Below are 25,906 nucleotides of genomic sequence, written 5' to 3'. Positions count from 1 at the left end.
TTTCGCAAAATTACTGAGTTATATCCAATCCTTATCTTTCTTGACTAATTCCACTTAGTTAGCCATGGAAACAAGTTCAATCGTTGTTGCTCTCAGAAATGTGAAACTGTCATATCCAAACTTTGTAAATTAAAATAAATAAAAATTGTAAATATAAATTTTTCAAATGAAGAAAAGCGTGTAGGATTATTGGTTCAACTTTTCTAGGATCAGTTTTGAGGATAAGTTGACCGGTGAACATTACTTACGTATTTTAGAGAACGGTTTTCTCTAAAATACGTAAATGATAATGATACAACATGACTTTCATTATGACAAATGTTAAAAATGATTTATATCACAATTATGTAGACTCAGGGATAGAAAGAGGTGGACCAATTGCATGGGCCGTTGATCACCTGGCCTATCCATTTTAGATTTTTATGCGGTATGGTTAACAAGATTTACAAAAGACCTTATGAATTAAGAGAGGCACTCGATGTAACGTTTTAATAAAACGATACCATTGGCAACCCAACATACAGCCTACCGAATTAATTCTGACTAATTTCGGATACTCTGTTGATCGTACTTGCCCTTGTCGGCGCAGAACTAGAGCATCTTTTTGACTATCGGAAGTCGCCATTTTTTGATTCAGATTTCGTGGCTTAAACATCAATTATATTTATCTGAAGTCATCGGAAAAAGTTTCAAACTTTTTATAATTTTAAACTTTGGAATGTAGTCCTAATAGTTCCTGGCATTTGGGGAAGGAATCAATTTTAAGTTTTCATGGGTATTTTGGTGGTAAGTTTGATCTTCATCACATTTTTACTCTTTTGGTTCAACCTTATCTCTTTACAGATTTTCTAAACGTGGTTTTGGTTGTCCTGTCATAAATTTAATTTTTGAGTAAACCCTCAGCATTGTGAGGTAAGTTCTAAAACTTCTAAAATGCATTTTGTGCACATAAGATGTGTCGTTTCCAGGGTTTTACCATACAGTTACATGGCGAGTTATATGTCGTGATTGGTGGTTTGAGGTACGAGAGCCTGTATATATGATCCATGTTTGATTTCCACATGGCTGGTGGTATTGTAAGTGGCTGTTCGAGGCTGTGGTAGATTGGGGATGAGCTCCCACACCTAACGTCCACACACCATCCAGAAGGACGAGCCAAAGCCTAGAATTGCACCGGATAATCAGGCCAGATTTCATACATTTTTTTTATTAACTCATTTCAAATCTATTTACTTACTATTGACGAATTGCGTAATTAATTACGTAATTATTAGATATTTTTGAATTTCATTATTAAAATATAACTTTCTTAATTTTAAATACACAAATTTTTTAAATAATATGTATGTTAATATCTTAATATCATTTTGTGATGGTGTCACTTGACATATTTAATTAATTAACTTTTGATTGATTTACGGAATTATGTGCGCATACAACAAGGTTCATGAACTGCGTTAGTTTGATGTACTCATTTAACTTTATCTTGCGTAATTCAATATTAATATGCCAATGATTTTTTAATCAACAAAACAAGTGATACTATTTTTTTTGTCGTACATTTAAATTTTGATTACTTATTATTCTTAAGTATTAACTTAATACTTAAAGTACTGCACTTCACGTACTTCATCCATCAATTACTGTCCTTGTCTAATATTTTTTTAATTATAAATAAATTTAAGGTTGGGGTAAAGAGATCTATTATTTCTGAGTGAATGTCCTGGTGCCCAATTATTTTTGTTTTAATTGATTAATTAAATAACCTAACCTAACACTTAAAAAAAATAAACAATGAACCCACGACTGCTCTTAAAGACGAAAAGCTGCCGTTTGCGTTGTGTCAAGAAAACGTTACAAGAGGCGGTACAGGAGAAGTCAGGTAGTCAAGCGGTCGTTTTGTGAAAATAGCTAGAAATTCAGTTTTAAAAAGACGCTTTTATGTACTCAAAACAATTGCGGATTTTTTTATTGGCGATATTTGTTATTACAGTTTAGGGTTGGAACCTTTGGTGTTAAATAGCAAAATAAAACACTAATTCACAAAATACATCAAAACACTTAAAACTAAAAACTTTTTACTGAGTTTTAATCATCTGCTGATGATGCTAACATAGTTAGCGAAACGCGCGTCTAGTGCAAAAGTAGTGTTTTAATAAATTGTGGTGAATTAGTGATTTATTTTGCTGGATATAAATTCGCTTTAGAAAAAGGTACTAACGATCTACAGAAATTTTTGTATTAAAAATGAAAATGCAATTACCAAAAGTTCATACAGCAGAAGATAAATTATATTTGCAAATTAAGTTGATGACACTACTTATTTACATATTATAATTAAAATTGAGATCCACCCTATATCAATACTTATATAAATGACTTCCATTTACGGCTCCAGTCTTCATCCATATAAAAAAAAGTAACTAAAAAGCAGTCTAGCCAAAAATTTATTCATTAGACATTCGGAGCGTAAAAAACCTTTTACGGTAAAAATTCCTTTAAAGGTAACCAGCAGCTTTTTTTCATTAATACTGCCACTTTCACGAGGCTGCATACATTTTCCAAGCATTATCTTAATAAAAATCTTAACGGCAAAAAGCATATTAAATTTTCATTTATTAGAGAATGTAATGCTTGCTTTTATAAGAGATACAGCCCCTCCAACTCTGGCAGCGAGATAGTTAGAAGTAAAAAGACGGAAAGAACAAAAGCATTGGCGGTAGTCAAATTTGGAATTTAAATAATTAAAACGCTAGATGGCGGGGTTTTAGACGCATTTTAAAATCCACTACATTGTGTTTCGTTCTTTTTATTTTCAAAATTAGTTGTTTTTCTTTACATTTTCATTTTATCAAAAACGTCGCAGTCGTCGTTCTTTTCGCTTGTTTAATTTTATTTTATTTGTTGTATTTTAGATTGTAATAGACATGGTTTTAAAACCATGTTTTTAAGTTGTATGCCTCTAGTAATTGTTTCTATTGTTCATTTTCTCACCTTAAGTTTTATATTTATGTTAAGCTGTAATTGCTTCGCATTGTTTTCTTCAGAATTTACTAAAAGTTTTATAAATATTTGAGACGGATGAAAAGTTAAGTAAGGCTATTAATTTATATTTAGATCGTGGAAAGTAGAACATAGTATAATTTGTCTAAAGAAATATTTATTCATTAACAAATTTTGCAGGATTTTTTTAGAAATAAATTACTTTGTAGATGTAAGGGTCTTTCTCTGAATTACCTTAGAAATCAAGTGCGACCATATAAGCAAATGGATGGTAGTGGGTCGCCTCGCTCGTCAAAACCCGACACAAAATACGCAAAAATAGAGCCTTTTTTATTACGTAACTAAAGACCATCTCAGAGGCTGCTTTTTGTGTTGTTAGAATCGGTGGTAACATCAGCGGCCTTGAGGAAAAGAATGATGGTCCAATACATCTTTGGATCTCTTGTCTTGAAAGCAAAAGACTCCCCTATTAAACATTACATGGAGTAAATGGAAATAAGTTTGGAAATGTTGTACATACTTGTTCTTCTACCTTTGTGTAGATACTTGTCTCAGCCTATTTAAAGAGGGCTGAGATTCGTCAATCGTACCCTACGTCACCATGTTTTCTAAATTAGTTTGGCTGGTAGCTTAGATCAGTGTTTCTTAACCTGTGGTCCGTGGACTTCTGCGGGTCTGCTAATATGTGGATGGGGGTCCGCCGTTTGGTTTGGTTTGGTTTGGTTTGGTTATTATTTGGGACACATTTTTTATTTATTTGGTACATTTTGCAAATATTTTTTTATTGTAGTTTTATAAACCCTCCAACGATCCCATCACTCCCAATTTTCAAAAATCTAAATATTTAGCTACAATAATACTTCTTGTCGTATAACGTGAGAAACCCTGTATAAGAAGTGATTAGGTATTTTTCTTTTGTTGCTATTATACTTCCATATATTATTGTGCTCGGTAATAAGTATAATTGCTTATTTCGTTTTCCTTTTCCTTCTTTTTTTCTTCTAACGTTTCCTTGACGCTGAAAAGACGCAATGAAATTTCCCACTCGACAAATACACGTTTAACCTCTTTACATTGTAAAGAAAATATTCGAAGGAATGGCTCCTGTTCGCCGCACGAAATGATCCGCTTCGGCTTCATCCATCACCGGCTGTCATCTTTCTTTTCCATTTTTTTTCTTCCCAACCCCCGATCACGTGCCGTAAAAGTTCAAGTTATAGGCTCTTTTTCCTTTCCATTCAATTTATTTGATCTTCTATTTTTTAAATAAAAGTCTGGCGGAGTATGCGGTACTTTAGAGCTGCTTACGTTGCAAAGAATATATGATGTGTATGAGGATAAATTGATGTTGGTATTAAAAATCAATGAAAATACCAGAGGAAATGTATTAAGATCTCAAAATTTTAATGGATTGAAAACGTGAAATTGCTGGATTTACTTTTTTAAATGTCTTCTTTAATTATAAAAATTATCTAGAATAATTCGTGTTTATTAGTGTCAGAGGTAGCTTGAAAATGAAAATCGTTTTCATTTTGTGTGTAAAACTATATGAGGAAACACGCTAGCTCCATTTACGTAAGGACTAAAAGTAAAGTTCTGTAAGGTATGGTGCATCGGAACACGGGACATAGGAAATCCCATGTAAATTTTGAGAAGGTCAAATATTATCACCCCGGATAATTTTATGCCAAAGTTATATTAGACTGAGGCAGTCTGACCCAAATCTGTACACAAAACAGCTGACCCAAATCTGTACACTAAACCTCCTAATAGCTAAAGAATTCCTGAATACCTCCTGGGAATTCCTGAATACCTCCTGGGAAATCCCATATATATTTTTTGGGATTTCCTGATACTATTGTGCATACGAAATTTGTAATTAGTTTCAAACTTTACAGAAAGTTGAAAAAAGTATCCAAAATCGACTCGATAAAAAAGAGTTTAGTTTGGTTGGGTTTGGTTTGCTCATTAGTTTGGTCGATTTCTATTCTTAAATCATTCTCCTCTAGATCTAGTTCCTCTAGATTTTCAAAAATACTTTCTTTGGCTATTTTCGAATCATCAATGACAGATTCATTTTCATCACTTACTGCAGATTGTTCTTCTAAATTTTTTGGTATAGTGGTCGAGTTCCATGAAAAATTTTCAACTCGCATTTCCAGCTTTTCAGTTACAGCAAGTGCTTCCTGCAAAGAGCCCATCACAACATTCTCAATGCATTGATCAGTAAATACATTTTCAATATCTTTCACCTCATTATTTGCACCCACCGCTTCTATTTGTGCATCGTTTTGGCCCTTAGAACGAACTCTTTCAAATCTTTTCTGCTCTCTTGGGAAACGTATTATAGCTCTTAAATCATGGGTAATATTATTAATCGATCTAATTCTGTCCAATCGTTGCAGTATGTCTTTAATACTATAATTTACTACCGTAGATTGCGTTGTTGTCATGGACCATGGATCTTGTGGCTCGGAATATTTTCTCATAGCTTTGGCTGCTAAAAAGCAAAGGAAAAATCATTTTTCAAAAAAATCAGGATTTTCTCGAAAATGTATAATTAAATTAATCAGAGCATGAGCGTTCAACTCGATACATGTGTAACAGTTACTTGAAATAAAATGGTCTCCAATTTTCTTATTATTCATCATTAGCCATTTATGCCAAATACGTAAAAAACACACAATACCATAAATTATATAACCTTTTTTAAATCCAAATTTTCTTCCAAATAGGAACATATAACAAAGTTCATCATTCTTAAATTTATTGTTATTTTATTTTGTTCCTTGGTTCCTGCACCCTCAGCAACAGTATTATAATTCGAAGACTTCATTGGAACATATTTTTTGAGCTGCCTTAAAATTCATTTTATCTTCCAATTTTAAATCAGTCCTAGTCCGTAGCAGTTCAGTCGAGAGTTCAGTGTTATTTTGCTTTCAGATAATAAGCTTCTTAATTTAAGTGTTTTTGTATAAAAAAACAATACACCGAGCAATACACCAAATATTGTAATCCTCGCCAAAGTAATTCAAACAGAAACAAAAGCGCGGGAACCATTATGACGTCACTGGATACTAATGGCATATGTTATATGTCATTATTATTAAAGAAATGTCTATGTTAACTTTGATTTTAGAACCCACCGACGTCATAAAATAATGACAGGAAAACGACGCGTTTGCAGTAAAAACATGCATTTTTTAATCGGTTATATTTCCGACAGATCTTTTTTTTAATTTCTTCTTGTCTGTGGGGCTTTTATAATTAATTATTTGTAAGCTTCATTTGGAACCTTGCAATTAGTGGAATAAATTAGTAGTTTCAATAAGCGTAGAAGTTTATTCCTTTAATTTGAATGTAAGCATTCATAACGTCAAAATTAGTGGTAGACATTTTCAATTAGTAGGAGAAGTTATCAACCTTTTAACTTTTCCAATAATTATACTTCAAAATATACGAGAAATGTCATTTTGGTCTTTCCTAATTTTCCGTCAAGAGAAATTGTTGTTAGAAATCAAAAGTTGATTGTTTTATAAGCTAAATATTAGGCTTTCTCTATGGATACAACTGACTAACGCAAGCTGTTGCTAAGATATTCTATTAATTTTAATTGTGTTTTTAAACATTGTGAATGATCGTAAACCAAAAAGTATAAAGTGTAATTGAAACCACTAGTTTATTCCACTAATTGCGATGTTTTGAATGAAGCTGTAAGTGTTTTAATTCAAATTTATTTGTTATGCACTGAGTCTATTGTGTGATTTTAATCAAAACGAGGTCAATATTCGTGATTTAATGCGTATTTTTTTGAGCTATCTCATCCTAGATCTCCTCCATACCTCCTGGAATTCCATCATAAATCCTGGGAAATCCTGTATACTTCCTGGGAAATCCTGTATACCTCCTGGGAAATCCACATACTTCTTAGGAAGTCCTATATACTTCCTGGTACTTCCTTTCGAATGTACACCTACCTCCTGCAGCTGTTCACCCCTCGTATTAGACTTAAGACGCATTAAAGTTGTACGTTTTTCTAGAATTTCTTTTTGTTTGGAATCGGCATTTAAAAGTTATTTGCAAAAATCTACCTTAAAATTACTAAAATTTATAATACGGCCCAGAGGAAACTACAATTACAACACCAGCAAAAATGTGATTTTGTCATTGTTAAATTCGATGTCACATTTTGTTTAAGGTGACAATATTTGAAGGTGACAAATAGAGTCATTTTGTATAAAATAATTATGATTTTTACAACTTCTGAACAAGTTACGATGGTTAAACGGCATTTTGCTGAAAATAGTATCCCCGCTGTGTTAGATATATTCACAGTTTTCCCCAGACGGCCCTATACCGAGTAAAACAATAGTTAAAGATTAACCAGAGGTTTGAAACTAAAGGCACGGTATTAATTACATGGAAGTTTGAAGACAAAAATAATGAGCGGGAAGAAAACAACAATGACTTGAATATTCTTCTTCATGTTAAAGAAAAACATTGACTACCGTCTATTGGGACACAAACTGGACACAATAGGAAAAAAACACAGGATTTTTCACCGAACGACTTCTTCCTGCACACTCAAAGACCGTCTTTATGGGCATATTAAATACAGAAATCTTATTTTTCCCTTAACAACTTAAAGCGTGAATTTTCATTTAGTCATATTTAGTCATTTTTGTAGTGATGGGCAAAACTATTATTTTTAGATAACAGTTGAAACTGTTATAGTTATTTATAAAAAACAGCTTAAAATAACAGCTTAAAAATAACAAGTTTCTTTATTTTATTGCTAAATATCTGAAAGAGTATGAGGCGGTCACCGCCAGGCGTATTAACGCAGTTGCATGTTGCAACAATGACATGCTCGGTGGTAGCATTTCCAGGGTCCCAGGGTGTCAAAACATTTCTAAATATCGATTGTTATCTAAAATACCTCTCTAAAAACGGTCGTTGTTTACAAATAAGCGCTGTTTACAAATTGCGATATAAAAAAGCCAAAATTCCGCCACTCGTCTATACGTATACATTCTGATCTACCTACGCCTTGCCCCTCGATCGGCGTAGATCCTTGCCCCTCGATCGGCGTAGATGCGTAGCAGTGTACAGGGTGCATCTCACTCGACGGGCGAGAAGCTCTTAGTTATAATTTTGCCATTTGCGGTCAATAAATAGCAATATAAGAAAATGTGTAGTATATTCTTCATAAGTAAACAAACTACACACTAGAGTTCGAATTAATTTTACACTTAAACTAGCGTGTACTCGCGACTTCGTTCGCGTCGAATTAATAATTTTTAATGATGATGATAAAGCAAAGTAAGAATTTCTATTAACATACAAACTGGATAAATTTTCTGACATTTGCCAAAAATAAGCTTTAAACGTCGAGCAGTTTAAGCAGAATCGTGGTTAATCAATTACTCAACTTTTTGGAACACCCTGTATTATTTTTTAAAAAATTTCAAAATATGTAAAAAACAAATTATGCGTGTCCAAGCTTTTTCCCGAAAGACTAACCGTTTTTTAAATAACAAATATTTTAATATTTGAGGGCGTTTTCACCCTCTTTGGAATTTAAGATTCGAGAAACCCCTCATTATCGAACCTCAACCCCACAGTCAATCCGTTTGCCAAAACTCAGCTTTAAACGTCAAGCAGTTTAAGCAGAATCGTGATTACTCAATGGTCACATTTTATGAAACACCCTGTATATATTTTTAAAAAATCTTAAAATATGTAAAACAACGAAATAAAATATACGTGTTTAAGAGTTTTTCCGAAAAACTCACCGTGGTTTCACCCCCTTAGAATTCGAGTTTCGAAAAATCCCTACTTATCGAACCTCTACACCCTAAAGTCAATCCGTTTTCCAAAAATCAGCTTTTTACGTCAAGGGCTTTAAGCAGGATCGTGATTAATCAATGACCAGATACATCAAAACACCCTGTATACATTTTTAAAAAATCTTAAGATATTATTCTAAAAATGTTTCAGAATAAATAAATACCTAAATATTGAAACCTAATAACGTACTGAAACATATAGCGATATAATATCTCGACCTCCGCCCGTTATGCTCGTAACAGGTTGAAAAGCAATGTATCTAAAACAACTGAAGCGTTATTCTCCAACCTGTGTTTCGAACTTCCATCGACAATCGACCAATGCAGCAGCGTTCCTTTCCCACTCCGATTATCTCGACCGCCACCCTGTTATGCTCGTAACAGGTTGAAAAACAGCGTATCTAAAATGACTGCTTCTCCAACCCGTTGCGAGCCTCCATCGACAATCGACCGATGCAGCAGCCTTCCTTTCCCACTCCTGTTATCTCGACCGCCAGGCGTTATGCCCGCAACTGTTTCAAAAAACAACTGCTTCTTTTATATCCTATTATTTTTAAGCTGTTGTAAGCCCAATACGACCTTCGACGGGATCGACCGAAGCAGCTACGTTCGCCGTAGCGCATTCCCCACTCCGTTGTCCGTTGTCTCGCCGCCTGTATCGATGGTTGACGATATAACATGTTTTCCATCCATACTAGTTGTTTTTCGGAATTGCTTCGAGCAGCATAGAATTTCGGGGCGGTGCAGAGCGCCGACTTTGTTTTACGTTTCACGAGCGGCCGATCTCTACGTGTCGTTATTTTTTAGAAGTAGTAACGGTTGCGTTATGTTATTTCTAAATAATTGTTATAAAATAACAGATAGTTAAATAACAACCCATCACTACATTTTTGTCATATTTAATCATTTAGGGTATTGTTTGGCTGTGAATGGGCGATTATGTGAACATTTTATTACTTAATATAGTTGTTTAATAAAATTCCTTTAGTTACAAATATTTCGATTATTTCTGAAATTATTGTGAATGAACAGCAAACAAGTCATACACCACGAATATTCTCAGTTCAACTAATTCTTTTGTAGATGATCCTTCCAATTCAGAAAAAAATTAATCACTCGTTCCAAACCACACACATTATATTAGTTTGTATATGATTCTTTTAAACAAAATGTGACATCGAATTTGACAGTGACAAAAGTATATTTTTGCTGGTATTTTAATTGTAGATTTCTCTGGGCCGTCTTGTAAATTTTTAGTAATTTGGCGGTTGGTTTTTGCACATAACATTCTAAATTACACAGCATATTTCAAATAAAACGATATTCTAGACGACAGTACAACACAAGTACAGGGTGGCGCCTCTCATACGCTGCGGGGGCTCCAAGGAGAACGACAGTTTGAATTGAAATGAAATTTTGTGAGCATAATATGTAGGTTAATTCAGACTGGTTAAACAGTCAAAGCTGTAGTAGGTCTACTAACAGGTAAGCTAAATAGGCATCTAAAGCTGATGGGATTGACAGACGAAGCTATGTACGTGTAGGTTCTGCCAATCTGAAGAAGAAACGTCAGAACACATTTTATGTCGGTGTGACAGCCTGGCAAATGTGCGGTTCCCTGTAATAGGCAATGATAGGCCATTGCCAAGGAGCTACATGGAGGGTTCAGTCTCAAAGTTGCTAAACTTTGTGAAAAGGATAGGACTGGAGAATGTAATCTAAGGATCAGAAGAGGACCACAATAGATCTGAGAAGGTCGCAGTGGATCAGGCCGAAAGCCACCTCTAAGAATCTAATCTAATCTAACTGGGTGGCGCCTCTCATACGCCGCGGAGGCTCCAAGGAGAACGACAGTTTGAATTGAAATGAAATTTTGTGAGCATAATATGTAGGTTAATTCAGAGCACTTTTTAAAAATATAGAGAGTTCTACAGGGTATCTCGAAAAAAAGTTACATATCAAAGTTATGTTTTTTGTAATGTAACACCTTATATATTAATTGATTTTCGGATTCTGGGAGAAAATTAAAGGTGAGTATTATAAGAGAAGTATATGACTATAATGTAAAGTTTTTGATATACTTAAAATTTTCTAGAAATAAGGAACACTTTTTTAAATTGCAATAAAAGCTACCTGAATTGGAATTTACCCGGTATAGCCTAATATGTAGTTAAATTAACTATTGTACTTTAAATCAAATTAAAACTTAATCCAATAAGTTATACAGGGTAAGACAAAATTAATATTGAACATTGGTCACCTTTAAAAGCATGTTACTCTCTTATTTTAAATGGAACACCCAGTATATTATTCAGATTTTCAATGGACAATTCATGTCTCTTCAAAATACTATTACGGTTGCCTACCCCTCAAACAGAGATTTTCTTAGATATTTTCATTTACATGATTTGATTTGAGTAGATCTTTATTATTTGATAAAATCTAGGGTATGGTTGTGATATGTCTGACGTTACTTCAACATAGCTGTCTAATTAGTCCAACTTTAACAAGTAGCTATCATTTTGTGTCAGTTAAAAGAAAAAAAAATTCTCAGAAATTTGCCGAAAATGCAAACTTATCCTACATCAGAGAGAATTGGTATGATTCTATTAGTTGGTACTGTGCATTCACCAATTAATAGAATATTTAAATGCCCCTGATTTTATCTAGTCTGGGTTTTTTATCGGGATATGTTAAAGACAGCGTTTACAAAACTCGACCAACTAGTGTCGACAACATGAGAGCAATTATTGTAGCTGCTTTTCGAGGTAGAACTCCATATATGCCTTTTAAAATAAAAAGATCCTTTTGAAAAGACAATCATTTTATGCAGTTAACAAGAAAGGAAGTATTTTCGGCGTTTGGTTTCATCTAGCTAATTTTTGTCGCATAATTACAGGTTTATATTTAGTTTGAATTCTGTAATAATTAAAATATGTTTTAAACGTGTATCTTTTTATTACCCTTGAGTATTTTACTCTAAAATTTTTAATTTTTGTTAAGTTAACAAAAGGTATGTCACACAGCCACCTAGATTTTTTCTAATACTAAAGATTCACTGACGCAAAATCATAAAAATTAAAATATCTGTGAAAATCTTTGTCTGAGGGGTGGGCAACCTTGATCTACATGTATAAAATGCTAATGTGTCGGCTCTACTGAAGTAACGACTTGCTCTAGAAAGTTGCTTTTTTACTAATAGATAGCTAATTGGCTCTTCTCAAAACTGTCGTCGCCGGATTTTTTGTTTATCATTTAATTAAAAAAAAATAAAAAGTATTTTTTTCCTGATGTCGGTCGTGGCGGATGCGCAAGGCTTCAACTAGGAGATAATAATATTTATATTAATATTTGAGCTCTTCAAATTGTACATGGGATTTCTTTTGTCCCGTGTTCCGATAAAATTCAAGTAGGGGTTAAGGGCTTTTGACTTCTCTATATACTATTTTATTTTACAAAATGCCTATTAAATTTTCTTTCCGTTCTGTTAATAGTAGTTAATAGTTCTGTTATAATAATACCACTACAGTTTTGACATTTATCTGATTATCAGACAGGGAGTCTGATAATCAGATCTTTGGTCAGTAGAATTTAGCTAGATAGATTTGATAGCCATCCACTGTTTTATGGTCATTTTTGTACCGAAAAATTGTTCTAGAGCTAAAAATGGCATTGATGAGCCATATTTGTTCAGTTCATGTGCCTTTATGTTGCACTTGTAATCTTCCGGTCCCTTTTGCTCAAGCTAAATTTAGTATAATGTAGTAATGTAATTATAACAAATATTTTAAGAGATGCATTTTATTATCTATTCCAACAAACCAAACTAACCTAACGTATCTGTCATTCAACTTGATTTATTGATCACCAAGTATAGATCATAAACATTTTTTCAGCGCAGTATTCACTGCCAGTTAATCTAAAGGTCACAATTTGTCGATTTATAAACTAGTCTTTAGAGTTAAGATAATCTCGATTATGTAGAACTAAATCCCGTCTTTGGGCTTGCCAAACCCGCGGATAATTTAAATTCGGAACGAGTCGGATGTCCGGTGACCATAGCTAGGGGAAAATATTCAAATTGTGTCAAGGATTTGTAAATGCGGACTCAAAATTCAAAGCTAAAACACACTCGGTTTTGCTAATCTGCTTTTGTCTTTGGCTTTTAATAAACGCTTCTAAAATATGCAAATTCCCGTCCGTCTCCCAATCAAAAGTTGTTGCATTACTTAGCGATATCTTCTTCATTCGAAATACAAAAGATATTTTAGGCAAATCTCAGGTCTGAATATTTCATTGGATTTTCGCAGTTTTTATTATTCTTTTTCATTTTTATCTTTATAGATTAAAATTGATTAAAAATATTTTGAAGGAAAAAGCTCCTTTGTACTGATATTTATCTCTTTGAAAAGAAAACAGAGATATAAAATAGATATTTTATTTCTACACCATCCAACAGACACTTTTAAAGTAGTATCAATATCTTTAGTAGTTTGTATAACGAAATCAATACATGTTCGAATACAATTCAAACGCATTTGTTTTTTTTACTATTTTGATAAACACCTATTATGTTATGTATTAGTTTTGTAAATATGTTAAAATTATCCTACTACCTAATGTATACAAAATTGAAAGTTGATCACGAAGGGATGCTTTCACACGCTTTGCTAAATTGACCTGCAAAACACTTAAAATACCACCCTTGACGGCCATGTGTTTTTTTGTCTTGTTCGAATGGCAGATCTTAACTTTCTATTTTGTCACGAGGAGACGCCCGTGAACCCTCTCAGGCAGCAACACGCCTATTAATTTAGTCTCTGAATTGTACATTTTTCGCTAATTCTCGCAATATTACTCTCGCCTCAGTTAGGTAATGTTATTTCTCTCTCTCACCTATTTATTGTAGGTATTTTATATATCAAGTTTACCTTTAAGTTAATGGGAAGCTGCAGTGAATTTGTTTAATTTCAGTTTGATTTACCGTTTTTAAAGTTTTATCATTTGCCAATATACGTGATGTTGTTGACCCTAGTAGTTTTTTTTGCGACGTGTACTGGATCCACTTTGAAATTAATTACACATTCGAGAGTAATTTGAATATTACTCTCAATTTTGGATTTGGTGCTCTCAAGCAGTAGTACCGATACAAAAGCTGGTCCTTCGAGCCGGATCTTTAAAAGGTCCTTAAGTGATGGTATATGTTTACAAAAAACTCACAATAGTAGAAGTGCTCCAATAAAAGGGTAATTCAAACAGTGACAGTATTTTGGACATTAAAACAACTACAAGAAGTGATGAGTGTGTGACAGTGTAACTCGACTACAACGCGTGTGTGTGATAGTGTGCTAAAAAGAGATAGGTGTAAGCTGGAAGTATCCCAGGTAAGACAAGTAGTCTTGCAAATTGTCTCAACAGGATTCCATTCTCCACAATCTCTATTATCTCGTCCTCGATAGACTATAAACTTTTTTAGAGACTCTCTCCCGAAGAAAATCATATAAACCATATTATATTGCTCTCTTTCCTCATTTTTTTTATTGTTGTTATTTTCGCACTAGATTTACACTGCTAGCCTCCCATATAAGTTGATATTGTAGTAAGTTACTCAGAATAACTCTTTCTCTACTAGATTAGTAAATTAATTGTTTCTAAATTTATTGTAGGTCATTTTGTCATCTAAATTTTCTAGATATAACGTCACTAACCCACAGGTATTCTAACTATTGTAATAGCGAGCTATCTAAATTGTTTTTTTTATTTATAATAGTTGTCGTGCCTTGGTAAAAAAAAATGGCTGCAAGTTTGGAAGCTTTGGTTAAAGAACGCGGAATTTATAAAGGAAAAATATCGAAAATTATAAATTGGTATAATAAAAACGCAACCACAGAAACCGATTATTTGGAATTTGAAGCTAGGTTAGATTGCTTAACCCAAGCTTTCACGCTGTATGAAGCCGTTAATATGCAAATTATGAACTAGATTCCAACAGCCAAGACAAGGATGACATAGATGATAAGTATTGCTCATGTCGAGCAAAGTTAAGGGTAAAATTATAACGCTCTCGCCTCAATCGCAAACTCAACAGGCATCAGTACCCGTATCAAATCATCAGGGTCAAAAACCTAACGTTAATCTGCCTCAATTGCATATTCCTCGGTTTAATGGAGACCTCACTAGTTGGAATGCATTCTACCAATTATTTAATACGCTTATCGTTAACAACAATATGCTTTCAAATATAGAAAAGTTAATTTACCTGAAATCATACCTATCAGGAGAGCCTCTACACCTCATTGACACTTTACAATTAACTGACTCAAATTTAAATATTGCCATTGAAACCCTGAAACAACGTTATGATAATCAATTGTCAATAATATTCTCGCACATTAAGAATTTAGTTGACATACCCTCTCTCACTAAGGTAAATGCTCATATTATTAGAGATTTTATCGTAAAAATAAAACAAAATCTCGACTCTCTCAAAACTCAAGGAATCCCAGTAGACCAATGGGATTTAATACTCATTTACATTTTTTCCCAAAAACTAGATTATGGCACGCGGAAGGCGTACATTGCTGAGCGAGGGGCACATATATCAAAGGCTACATCAGGTACCTTTCCAAAACTAGATGACTTACTCAGTTTCCTTGAATCACGCTGCTCTGTTTTGGAAGACCTCTCAGGACCCAAAATATCCCCTCACACTCAAACCGGTCCCCCTCGAGGCCCTGCCCATAGTAGCTTCTATAGGGCTACTCACCTTGCTCAAGGATTCAATGAGCCAGGTGGTAATGGCCAAATTAATTCTCACCACACTCGCTCATCCCACGATATCTCAAATAAATTTGGAACCTCTAGGCCCACTAATTGTATTTTTTGTAAATTATCCACTCACAGAATTTACTCTTGTTCACAGTTTATTCAATTGCCCTTGAACCGAAGAAGTGATTTTGTTTATCAGAACAAATTATGTATAAACTTTTTAGGTTCGAAACATCATATTCGTGACTGCATGTCACTCTTGTCTTGCTCAGTATGCAGAAAAGACACCACTCGTTGCTGCATTCTGCTAGTCACCCCACTCAAAGGTTCAAACAGAACAATTCTCAAAACAATGCTCGTCAGAGTAACCAAGGCATGAACTCTACTTCTCAACCCCTGAACCTAAGCAGCCATCCCAAACAAACCCCAATGATCTACCCCAGCAAACCACTAATAGTCACCAAACACTCACTGTTTTTACACAAGAAGATAACGAAGTATTGTTGGCAACAGCCCTTGTCAACATCGTTGCCAAAAATGGACATACCATTACTGCCAGAGCCATACTTGATTCTGGCAGCACTATATCCATTATCACTGAACGACTGTTGGAAATGCTCAATCATAACCCGGAAACTCAAAACGTTCAAATTTCAGGAATTGGGGAAAAATTGAACACACGAGCAAAGTAATTCGACTTACATTATGCTCGTTGATAGGAAAATTTCTCTCTCGATGCAAATTGTTGCATCTTAAATAAAATTACTGATGTCAGTCCTCGAGTTCGAGTAAAACAAAGTAACTTGCAGATCCCTCAAGGCATTGAACTTGCTGACCCTAAGTTTGATCAACCTGCTTGTGTAGATATGTTACTTGGTGCTGATATTTATTATAAGATTTTATCAGGTGACCTATTAAAAATTAATGAACACTCCCTCACTTTGGTTGGAACACACTTTGGATATCTCTTGTCTGGCCTAATTCCTCCGGATACTTTCTCAACACAGGCTATATTTGATGTCACCAACAACCGCAGCTGTCTTCTTGCTCGGAATTCAGATCTTGCTCTTGATTCATTGTTGGAAAATTTTGGAACATGGAGAACTGCCCTCAATCCTCGGAGAAAATTTTATCTCCAGAAAATAACTTTGTGGAAACTAATTTTTGCGAAACTACCGTTATTTTGAATGACGGTTCTTTTCAAGTGAATCTTCCCTCAAAATTCCTGAAAAATTATTTCCTCTGGGAGAATCATTCTTTCTCGCCAAAAAACGATTCCTTAATTTAGAAAGGCGATTCGAAAAAATCCAAATTTATTTCAGGAATATAAAAATTTTATTGATGAATATCTCTCTTTAGGACACGCGCAAGTCGTTCCTCTCTCATTAAAAAACATTCACGGCCATAACAAATATTTTCTACCTCACCACTGTGTTATCCGCAAACAAAACACAAGTACGAAATTGCGAGTAGTGTTTGACGGCTCTATGAAATCGTCATCAGGATTATCATTAAATGATACAATGTACAAAGTATACACAGTTCAACCTGATCTTTATGATATTTTGCTGAGGTTCCGAAGCTTCAAATGCGTCCTCACTGCCGACATTGAGAAAATGTACAGACAGGTTCGAGTGAACCCACGTCAGACATACTTGCAAAATATCCTCTGGCGTACTAATCCCGCTCATGATTTTCAATGTATTGAGCTGCAAACAGTGACTTATGGTACTAACTCCGCTCCATATTTAGCCACTCGTGTTCTAAACGAGCTGGCATTCTTAAACAAGGAAGTTACAATACCCCGATTAGAACTCTGTGGTGCTCTATTGCTTTCAACTTTGATTAGTCGTGTCAAATCCATATTTAAGGATAGGTATAATTTTCATAGCGTGAATCTTTGGACAGATTCAGAGATTGTTCTAGCATGCCTAAAGGCTGATTCTTCACGATTCAATGTGTTTGTTGCTAACCGAATATCGCAGATCCAATCTCTCACTAATAATTATGTTTGGCGGCACATCCCATACACGATATCTCAAATAAATTTGGAACCCCAGGCTAAAGGCTGATTCTTCACGATTCAATGTGTTTGTTGCTAACCGAATATCGCAGATCCAATCTCTCACTAATAATTATGTTTGGCGGCACATCCCTGGTGCAGAAAATCCTGCTGACTGCCTCTCTCGTGGTACAACTTCTGAGCAAATAATGAATTCTTCTCTTTGGTGGAATGGACCACAGTTTCTACAAACCTTTGATTTCGACTTAGACTCACTAAATATCAAAGTACCTCCAACTCACGAAGAAGAAAGAAAGGAAAGTACTGTCTTACTCCTCAGGAATGATAATTCCTGGGAAACACTGTTTGACCGATTTTCCAATTATTCCAAATTACGAAGATCTATTGCATTTATATTAAGGTTTATTAATAATAGTCGCGCTAATTCTCAAAAACTCATTGGACCTCTCAGTGTTGATGAATTAAAAAACTCTGAACTTTTCATAATAAAAACAATTCAGTCTACGTATTTCTCAAAAGAACTAAACGAGTTAAAAAGTCCAGCTCGGAAGATATCGGACAAACAAATATTAAAATTAAATCCATTTATTGATGGAGATAATGTAATCAGAGTAGGAGGAAGATTATCACAAGCTCTAGTCCCATATGATCAAAAATTTCCCATTTTATTGCCCTCAAAAAATCGCGTTGTCAAACTACTCTTACTTAAAGAGCATATTAGACTCGGACACGCTGGTCCTCAAACTGTCTTGTCAAATGTTCGCCTCCGATATTGGCCCCTAAATGGATTAAGGGAAATCAAAAAGGAATGCTTGCAATGTATGACATGCTGTAGATTCAAAATAAAAAACCATCAACAGCTGATGGCTGATCTCCCAAAAGACAGAGTCATCCCCTCTCGGCCATTTTCACGCACAGGTGTAGATTTTGATGGCCCCTTTTTTGTGAAATCGTCTAGTCTTAGATGCTCAAAAACCGAAAAATGCTACATAGCATTATTTGTTTGCATGGTTACCAAGGCTATACATATAGAATTGGTGTCAAGTCTCTCTACAGAAGCATTCATTAAAAGCTTCATTAAAACGATTCATTTCAAGGCGGGGAAATCCACATGTCATTTTTAGTGACAATGGAACAAATGTCTTAGGTGCACGCAACCAACTCAGAGAATTTTACACTCTATTCAAGTCTAAGTCAACCCAAGAACAGATAAATGATTTATTGGTACGCAATGAGATAAACTGGAAGTTTATTCCCCCACATTCTCCCCATTGGGGCGGCTTATGGGAAGCCGGAATCAAAAGTACAAAATATCATTTAAGGCGATTAGCAGGACAGCAGAATTTTACTTTTGAGGAGTTATATACAATACTCACACAAATTGAGGCAATATTAAATTCAGGACCTCTTCTCCCCTTATCCTCTGACCCCTCAGATTGAACTTGTTTAACCCCGGGACATTTCTTGATAGGAACTTCGTTGACCTCTTTCCCAGAAAAAGACCGTTCCAATATGTCAGAAAATAGACTTAATCGCTGGCAACGATGTGACAAAATTCAACAACAGTTTTGGTCCAAATGGTCTAAAGACTACCTCAATCTTCTCCAGAATCGACCAAAATGGCTATACCCCGCACCAAACCTTCAAGTTAACGACATAGTTTTCTTAAAAGAAATTAACACTAAACCTCTAGACTGGCCTCTGGCTAGGGTACTGGAAATTATACCCAGTAAGGACGGAAATGTTAGACTTGTTAAAGTAAAATCTAAAAATGGTATTTTAACAAGAAACGTCACTAAACTATGTCCCCTACCCAAACTCGATAACTAGCCCTAATTATAAAATAATTTTCTTTATCGTATGTTTCTTTTAAATTTTGATTTAAGTTTGTCGCGTACGCTAAGAATTAGATTGTTTAGATATATTGTAAAAATGCAATTGATGATTCATCATACCTCAGTTACCCTGTTGTTTGCGGTTAAAGGCAGAGCCTTTAAGGCGGGGAGTATGTCCGAATACAACTCAAACGCATTTGTTTTTTACTATTTTTGATAAACACCTAGTATTAGTTTTGTAAATATGTTAAAATTATCCTACTACCTAATGTATACAAAATAGAAAGTTGATCACGAAGGGATTTCACACGCTTCGCTAAGTTGACCTGCAAAACACTTAAAATAACACCCTTGACGGCCATGTGTTTTTTTTTGTCTTGTTCGAATGGCAGATCTTAACTTCCTATTTTGTCACGAGGAGACGCCCGTGAACCCTCTCCGGCAGCATCACGCCTCTTAATTTAGTCTCGGAATTGTACATTTTTCGCTAATTCTCGCAATATTACTCTCGCCTCAGTTAGGCAATGTTATTTCTCTCTCTCACCTATTTATTGTAGGTATTTTATATATCAAGTTTACCTTTAAGTTAATGGGAAGCTGCAGTGATTTTGTTTATTTCAGTTTGATTTACCGTTTTTAAAGTTTTACCATTTGCCAATATACGTGTTGTTGACCCTAGTAGTTTTTTTGCGACGTGTACTGGATCCACTTTGAAAATAATTACACATTCGAGAGTAATTTGAATATTACTCTCAATTTTGGATTTAGTGCTCTCGAGCAGTAGTACCGATACAAGAACATAAATGGAGAGCTACATTTTACAAGAAAGCGAAAGGTTTTAGACTATAAATCTGTAACAGATAATACAACACAACGGAACGAACATACACCCAGAAAAAGACATAGAATACAGAATACGTTATCCAATAGGCGGAATGCTATGATGGTGAAAGATATTATTATCCATCCTAGCCACCCTCCCTGGAATTGCTGTAGATAAGTCAAATTTTACAGTTAAAATTAGATGCTGAAAGCGAAGAATAACCCGAAAAAGAAAAACCGATTAAAGTAAAATTTAAGTTTAAATTTTCATTCTTATCTTATTTAGGTATCGTAGTACCTACTAGAACATTAAAATATATCTAGGTAAAAGTATAAACGTACAAAAAAATATTATTTTTTTAATTTAATATATAAAATAGGCAAAATCCAGTGATATATTTCTAATTTCTATATATAAAATTAGCGGACACAGTAATTTTATGCGACAGACGTATAAGTAATTAAACAATTGAGAATTCTTATCTTAACGTAGGTTTTAAGCAAAGCTGCATACTCAAAATCGTTATACCACAATAATTTATAGAAAAAAATTAAATTTAGATGAAACTAGGAAACTTAATTCAAATGATTCACGGCCAAGGTGCGAAACTTGATCACGATACGTCTCATGATATACTTTTTGGGCTAGTTTGCACTTTTTTTATTGTTTTCTTTTGATGCTTAATTATTTATTGTATTTAGCATCACTTTATAAAGTTAAAAAGGCTAAATAGTAGAAGTTCAGTATTTAAATAGATGTAATTTTTAAAAATGAAGATATTTTTTGAACTTTCTTGCGTATCTATCTAACTAATTGAACATTTCATACAAATTAGGTAGAAGTGTTCATAAATCCTACAAATTTGCAATGAAAATATAAGTTTATTGTTTGTTTTACGCCCAATCATATAAAAATTTTATATTCTCTCTTGCCTTCAAGAACAAAAAGAAACTGACATTCTGAACTAAGTTGAAAAATGAAATTAAACAAATAAACATCAAAAATAGGATTAAGTTTAATATACTTTAAGAACTAATTTATAAGACATAATAATTATTTAATACAATAAGCTGTAAGTAAGAACACATATTTACTCTTTGTTCTTTTTTTTTCATGTAATCACTGGTCAAAACTGCCAATACCAAGCAAGAAATTAATGAGCAACACGTATAGACTCAACCCCGACAAGAATCGACGTATAGACTCAACCCCGAAGAAGAAAGAAGAATGTAGTACCACAACCATCATGCCTATACGATGCAAACTGCCTACCCTTGTTTATGAAGCTTTGTGAACAGTACACTATGGTAATGCAGTCCGAAGCAAGTAGTCCAATTCAAAAATGGGTTCAAAACGTGCTGTCAATATTTAGATTGGTAAGCAGCTACAGGAAGAGTTATTGTTTTTAAAAACTAGTTCCCTCTTCGAAAGATGAATTCGACGCCAATCCAGATGACAAACAAAATCATACTGGAATTTTGTTTCTATTGTCAGCCTACACCGATGGCAAACATAACTCCCTAAGGACGCAAGAGTTTAGAAACAGCTTACCAAAACGAAGAGCTTTTCAAAGTGCAGGGAATGGGAGGCATGTGTATTGCATTCGTTAGGTTTATGATGTGAAGGTGGATACTACAATCTAAACTTCAGTTCTCAGCCTCCATGAGCAGCCGACGAGATTTGTGGGTTGGTGTTTTATGAACGAATCGTTAAAATTATAGAGAAGCTTTTTTATTATATTTTTTTTAGTTAGTAATTTCTTTAAAAACACTTTTTTAATTTTTTTTAATATTGTGTAGCATTAGAAGTTATAAAAAAAGATGGAATGTTTTTTTATAAGAATTTTCTTTTGGGAAAAATATTAAAACAACTAATACTATGCGACGGAACTGTTCGCCGGTGAGCAATGGGTCGTAAGCTAGTGAAAATTAAATTGTGATACTTACGTCTTTATAATATACTGGGCGCCACTCAGTTTTCCATTTACTTTCGAAAACTTCTAAGTTGAGAACTGAGAAATCAACTCAGAATATAGGTATTACTTATTTTAGGAATTACACAAATGAACGCTGAGATAAACTAATAACTAAGTATAATTAATAATTTAATGTTAATTAGAATAAAATAAGACTATGAAAAATTTGATGTTTGAAAATGTTTGTTGGTAAATAGTATGTATCAAAATAGATCACTCAAGATGGTAGTTAAATCTGCACGCTTCTGAATATTAATATTTTATTAATTATTCGTGTGGCGAATATATAATGCGAATAAATAAAAGCATTATTATGACGAACTTATTTTCCAAGTTTTACAGAACTATGTAGATATCAGAAATATGCATAACATGAATAAAATATTTCAAAGTGACTCTAAAGTAATCAAATATATAATATGCCTGAAGGGCTTAATGCATTCAAGTGAATTAAAATTATATAAAAAGAAATGATCTGGCCTTTTTTATCTGTTCTGGTCACAAGCTGGTTGTGGTGAACTGCTACTGGAACTGGATTGTGATAAAAACGTCTCTACACAGACAGGACCCTAAACTGCTGTGGATTCAGGAGATTCCTCCGTTATTCCCGGTGTGAATTGTAGGGACAAAACGTGGCCCAAATGTCAGGTACAAAAAACAAAATGGCACCAGAAAATGCTACCATTAAACCAAATGCGTACCATAAAATAAAACCCTGTACAAATAAAAAAAGGTATTAGGAAACGTTACGTTTAAAATAAAAGTCTTACCTCTGCTCAGAGGGTTTTCCCAAACAAATTGGCAAAATGCCAACAAACGCCGATAGCTCCAGCGGTTTGAGCCTTTACGTGTGGCTATACACCGTCAGACATAAAGTGACCACAAACTTCGACCGGACTGAAATATTTCGCCAGAAATAAACTTGGAAAAAAATAAAAGACAATAGCAGTACTTAGAATGCCATCTCGGTGCGAGGACTTAAACTTGATTTATTTAAATAAAATAATTCTGTACATTTATATAAATTATGTGTAATTTAAATAAAATGCTACAATTGTATACTTAATACATTTTTTTATTATGAAACTTTTTAATTATTAAGCACAATTTAACTATTGCAATGTGTAATTATTGTACCAGTTAAAATATTTGCACTTATTTTTGGGACACCCTGTATACAATAAATACGTATCGAGAGCTGTCGTAACTTACCGATACCGACGATTGTCGATGCCGTGTACAGAATAGCGCTAGGGTTGCCAGATCTGGTTTAGCTCAAAACGGGACTGAAGCTGAAAAAGAAGCCAAAAATACGGGACAAGCAGGAAAAAAACGGGACAAGTTTAAAAAATATATTATATGAACTTTTAACATCAGATTATAAAAAATAAAACGTAAACATTTACCCTCACATTAATCTTATCAAAGTTAATTAACAATGTCTTCAATATTTTCTAGCTAAGCGCGCATTCATAAGTAGATCTTTATCATTTTTATTTTATTATAAAAATCCTTGCATGATAACTTAAAATTAATTTTCACTAGCAATTCGCTTTTAATTAAGTCTGGTAAACAACGATTTCTTTCATCACGCCAGGCAGTGTTCATCAATGAAAAACTTCTTTCCGTTTCTGCGTTGCTTACTGGAATACTAAATAGAAACTCCAACAGTTTTTGGAGATGGGGAAGTTTTTCATTCGTTTTGAATATGCATAACCATTTTTCGTTGACACTTCCAGGCGTCTTTCTTATTGAAGAAATTATAACTTTAATACAACTAAAGTCTTCATATAAACCATCAAGATCGATTTCTAGCTGTAGCATTTCTACTATCTCCATTAAAAGTGAAAAAGTAATGTCAGAGTCATCATCCCTTAAAGCTAATGGTATTATTTTGTACAAATAACTAGTTTCATCAAAAGAAAACCATTTATTAAGGTAGTTTATAGCCGTATTGTATAAACACAAAAAGTCATTTGTGGTAATTGGCCTTTGCTGAGGAGTCATTTTTTTGAGTGCAACGCCTGCCTTGTAACCAAAAAACGCATCATCTCTACGTTGCCTTAATTTGAGCTTTAACAAGTTTATAATGGAATACAATTCAAATGATGTAACTTCTGATTTTTCAAGTAATAATATTGTTTCTTGGAATATACGTAGAGCATTTTGCAAAAAATACAAATATATTTCCGTTTTTGTAACAACAGAAGATTCGCCATTTTCATCATCTTTAAACACTTCCCAAAGAGTTGCAGGGCATTTGTCATTTCCCAAGGAAAGAAAAAAACTTTTTACCGCTGGCCAAGAACTGATTAATCGGTCGAGTGCGGGAGGAGTGAGCCACTTAGTGGTCACATGACGAAGCAAAGGTTCATATTCCATTTCTAAAAACTCGAAGATTTCTTCTAACTCCTTAACTCTTTTTGAATGTCCACTTCCTTTTATGTAGTTATATATTTTAATAATTACAGTTTCCACGTCAACTTTTAATTTATTACAAGCATGTTTGGCAGAATTATGGCACATATGACCCGGGCAGCCGGCTGTTAATAATCGAGGATTGCGCTTTTTTAAAGACTGGTATACAGAATGGTGAATGCCAAAATTAACACTAGCATTGTCCGCACTATACGCACTAACTCTCTCGATTTTCAGTCCAAAACTTGCAAGTCTATTCAATATTTGACCTGATATCGCGTCTGAGGTTTCATTCGGATCTTCATAAAAATCAAGCAACTTGTTTTGAATCCCATCTTTAATGCTCCAGAATCTCACACAAATAGGACACGTCTTTGCGGTGCCAATGTTTGATGCATCTGATGCAATGGAAAAATAGGTATCTCCTTCTTTTAATACTCTGACAAATTCAAGTGATGCTGGAGCTAGAACAGATTTAATGATAGCTTCTGCCTTTGTGCGGCCACATGCAACACTATTGGCTATTTTTGAGTCAGGAAACAGGATAGGAAATAATTTTGACATACAATCATTGGATAAATAGGATTGGTGGTGAAAAACAATATGGTAAGCATGTGTAACTTCGGCAGCAATAACTTGAAGATTTAGCGGCTCAACCTCTTCTGTTTTCTTTAAAAAAGTACCTATCATATTATTTTGCTTTACTTTAATTATATTTTCCTTGTGACTCTTAGAAGATGCATGTTGCTTTAAGTCATTTTCCCCTCCATATCCAATGGAAAACTCTTTACAACATACTTTGCAGAAAGCCTTATTTGGGTTATTGTAGGACTTACGCAACCATGTACTAAAACTGTTGTTCTTTTCCCATTCGCTTCAGTACAAACACAATCTTTTTTGTTTTTTTTGGTGCACTTGCACTACCACCCCACATTTTTCCACCAAAAATTTTATAGTACAAAATTTTTTGCCCTTGTAACAACGCTGATGAACAACGAATTCGGCGAATTCCCAACGAAAATCCATTGACTATTAAAACACATGGAGAAGCAATAATTCAGGGTACACGCATTTTTACGTAAACGAATGTTAAAAAAGATTTATTTTTTGAACATAGTTGGATTGACAGTTCATTTATAAATTGGAATTGAATTTTAAATTTAAGATTTTCGAACTTAGGCGAAAAACGGGACAAATGGCGTCCCGTTAATA

This window comes from Sitophilus oryzae, unplaced genomic scaffold (assembly GCF_002938485.1).
Source record: "Sitophilus oryzae breed Bouriz unplaced genomic scaffold, Soryzae_2.0 scaffold_1111_pilon_pilon, whole genome shotgun sequence".
NCBI classification, from domain to species: domain Eukaryota; kingdom Metazoa; phylum Arthropoda; class Insecta; order Coleoptera; family Curculionidae; genus Sitophilus; species Sitophilus oryzae.
This window is presented reverse-complemented; position numbering follows the sequence as displayed.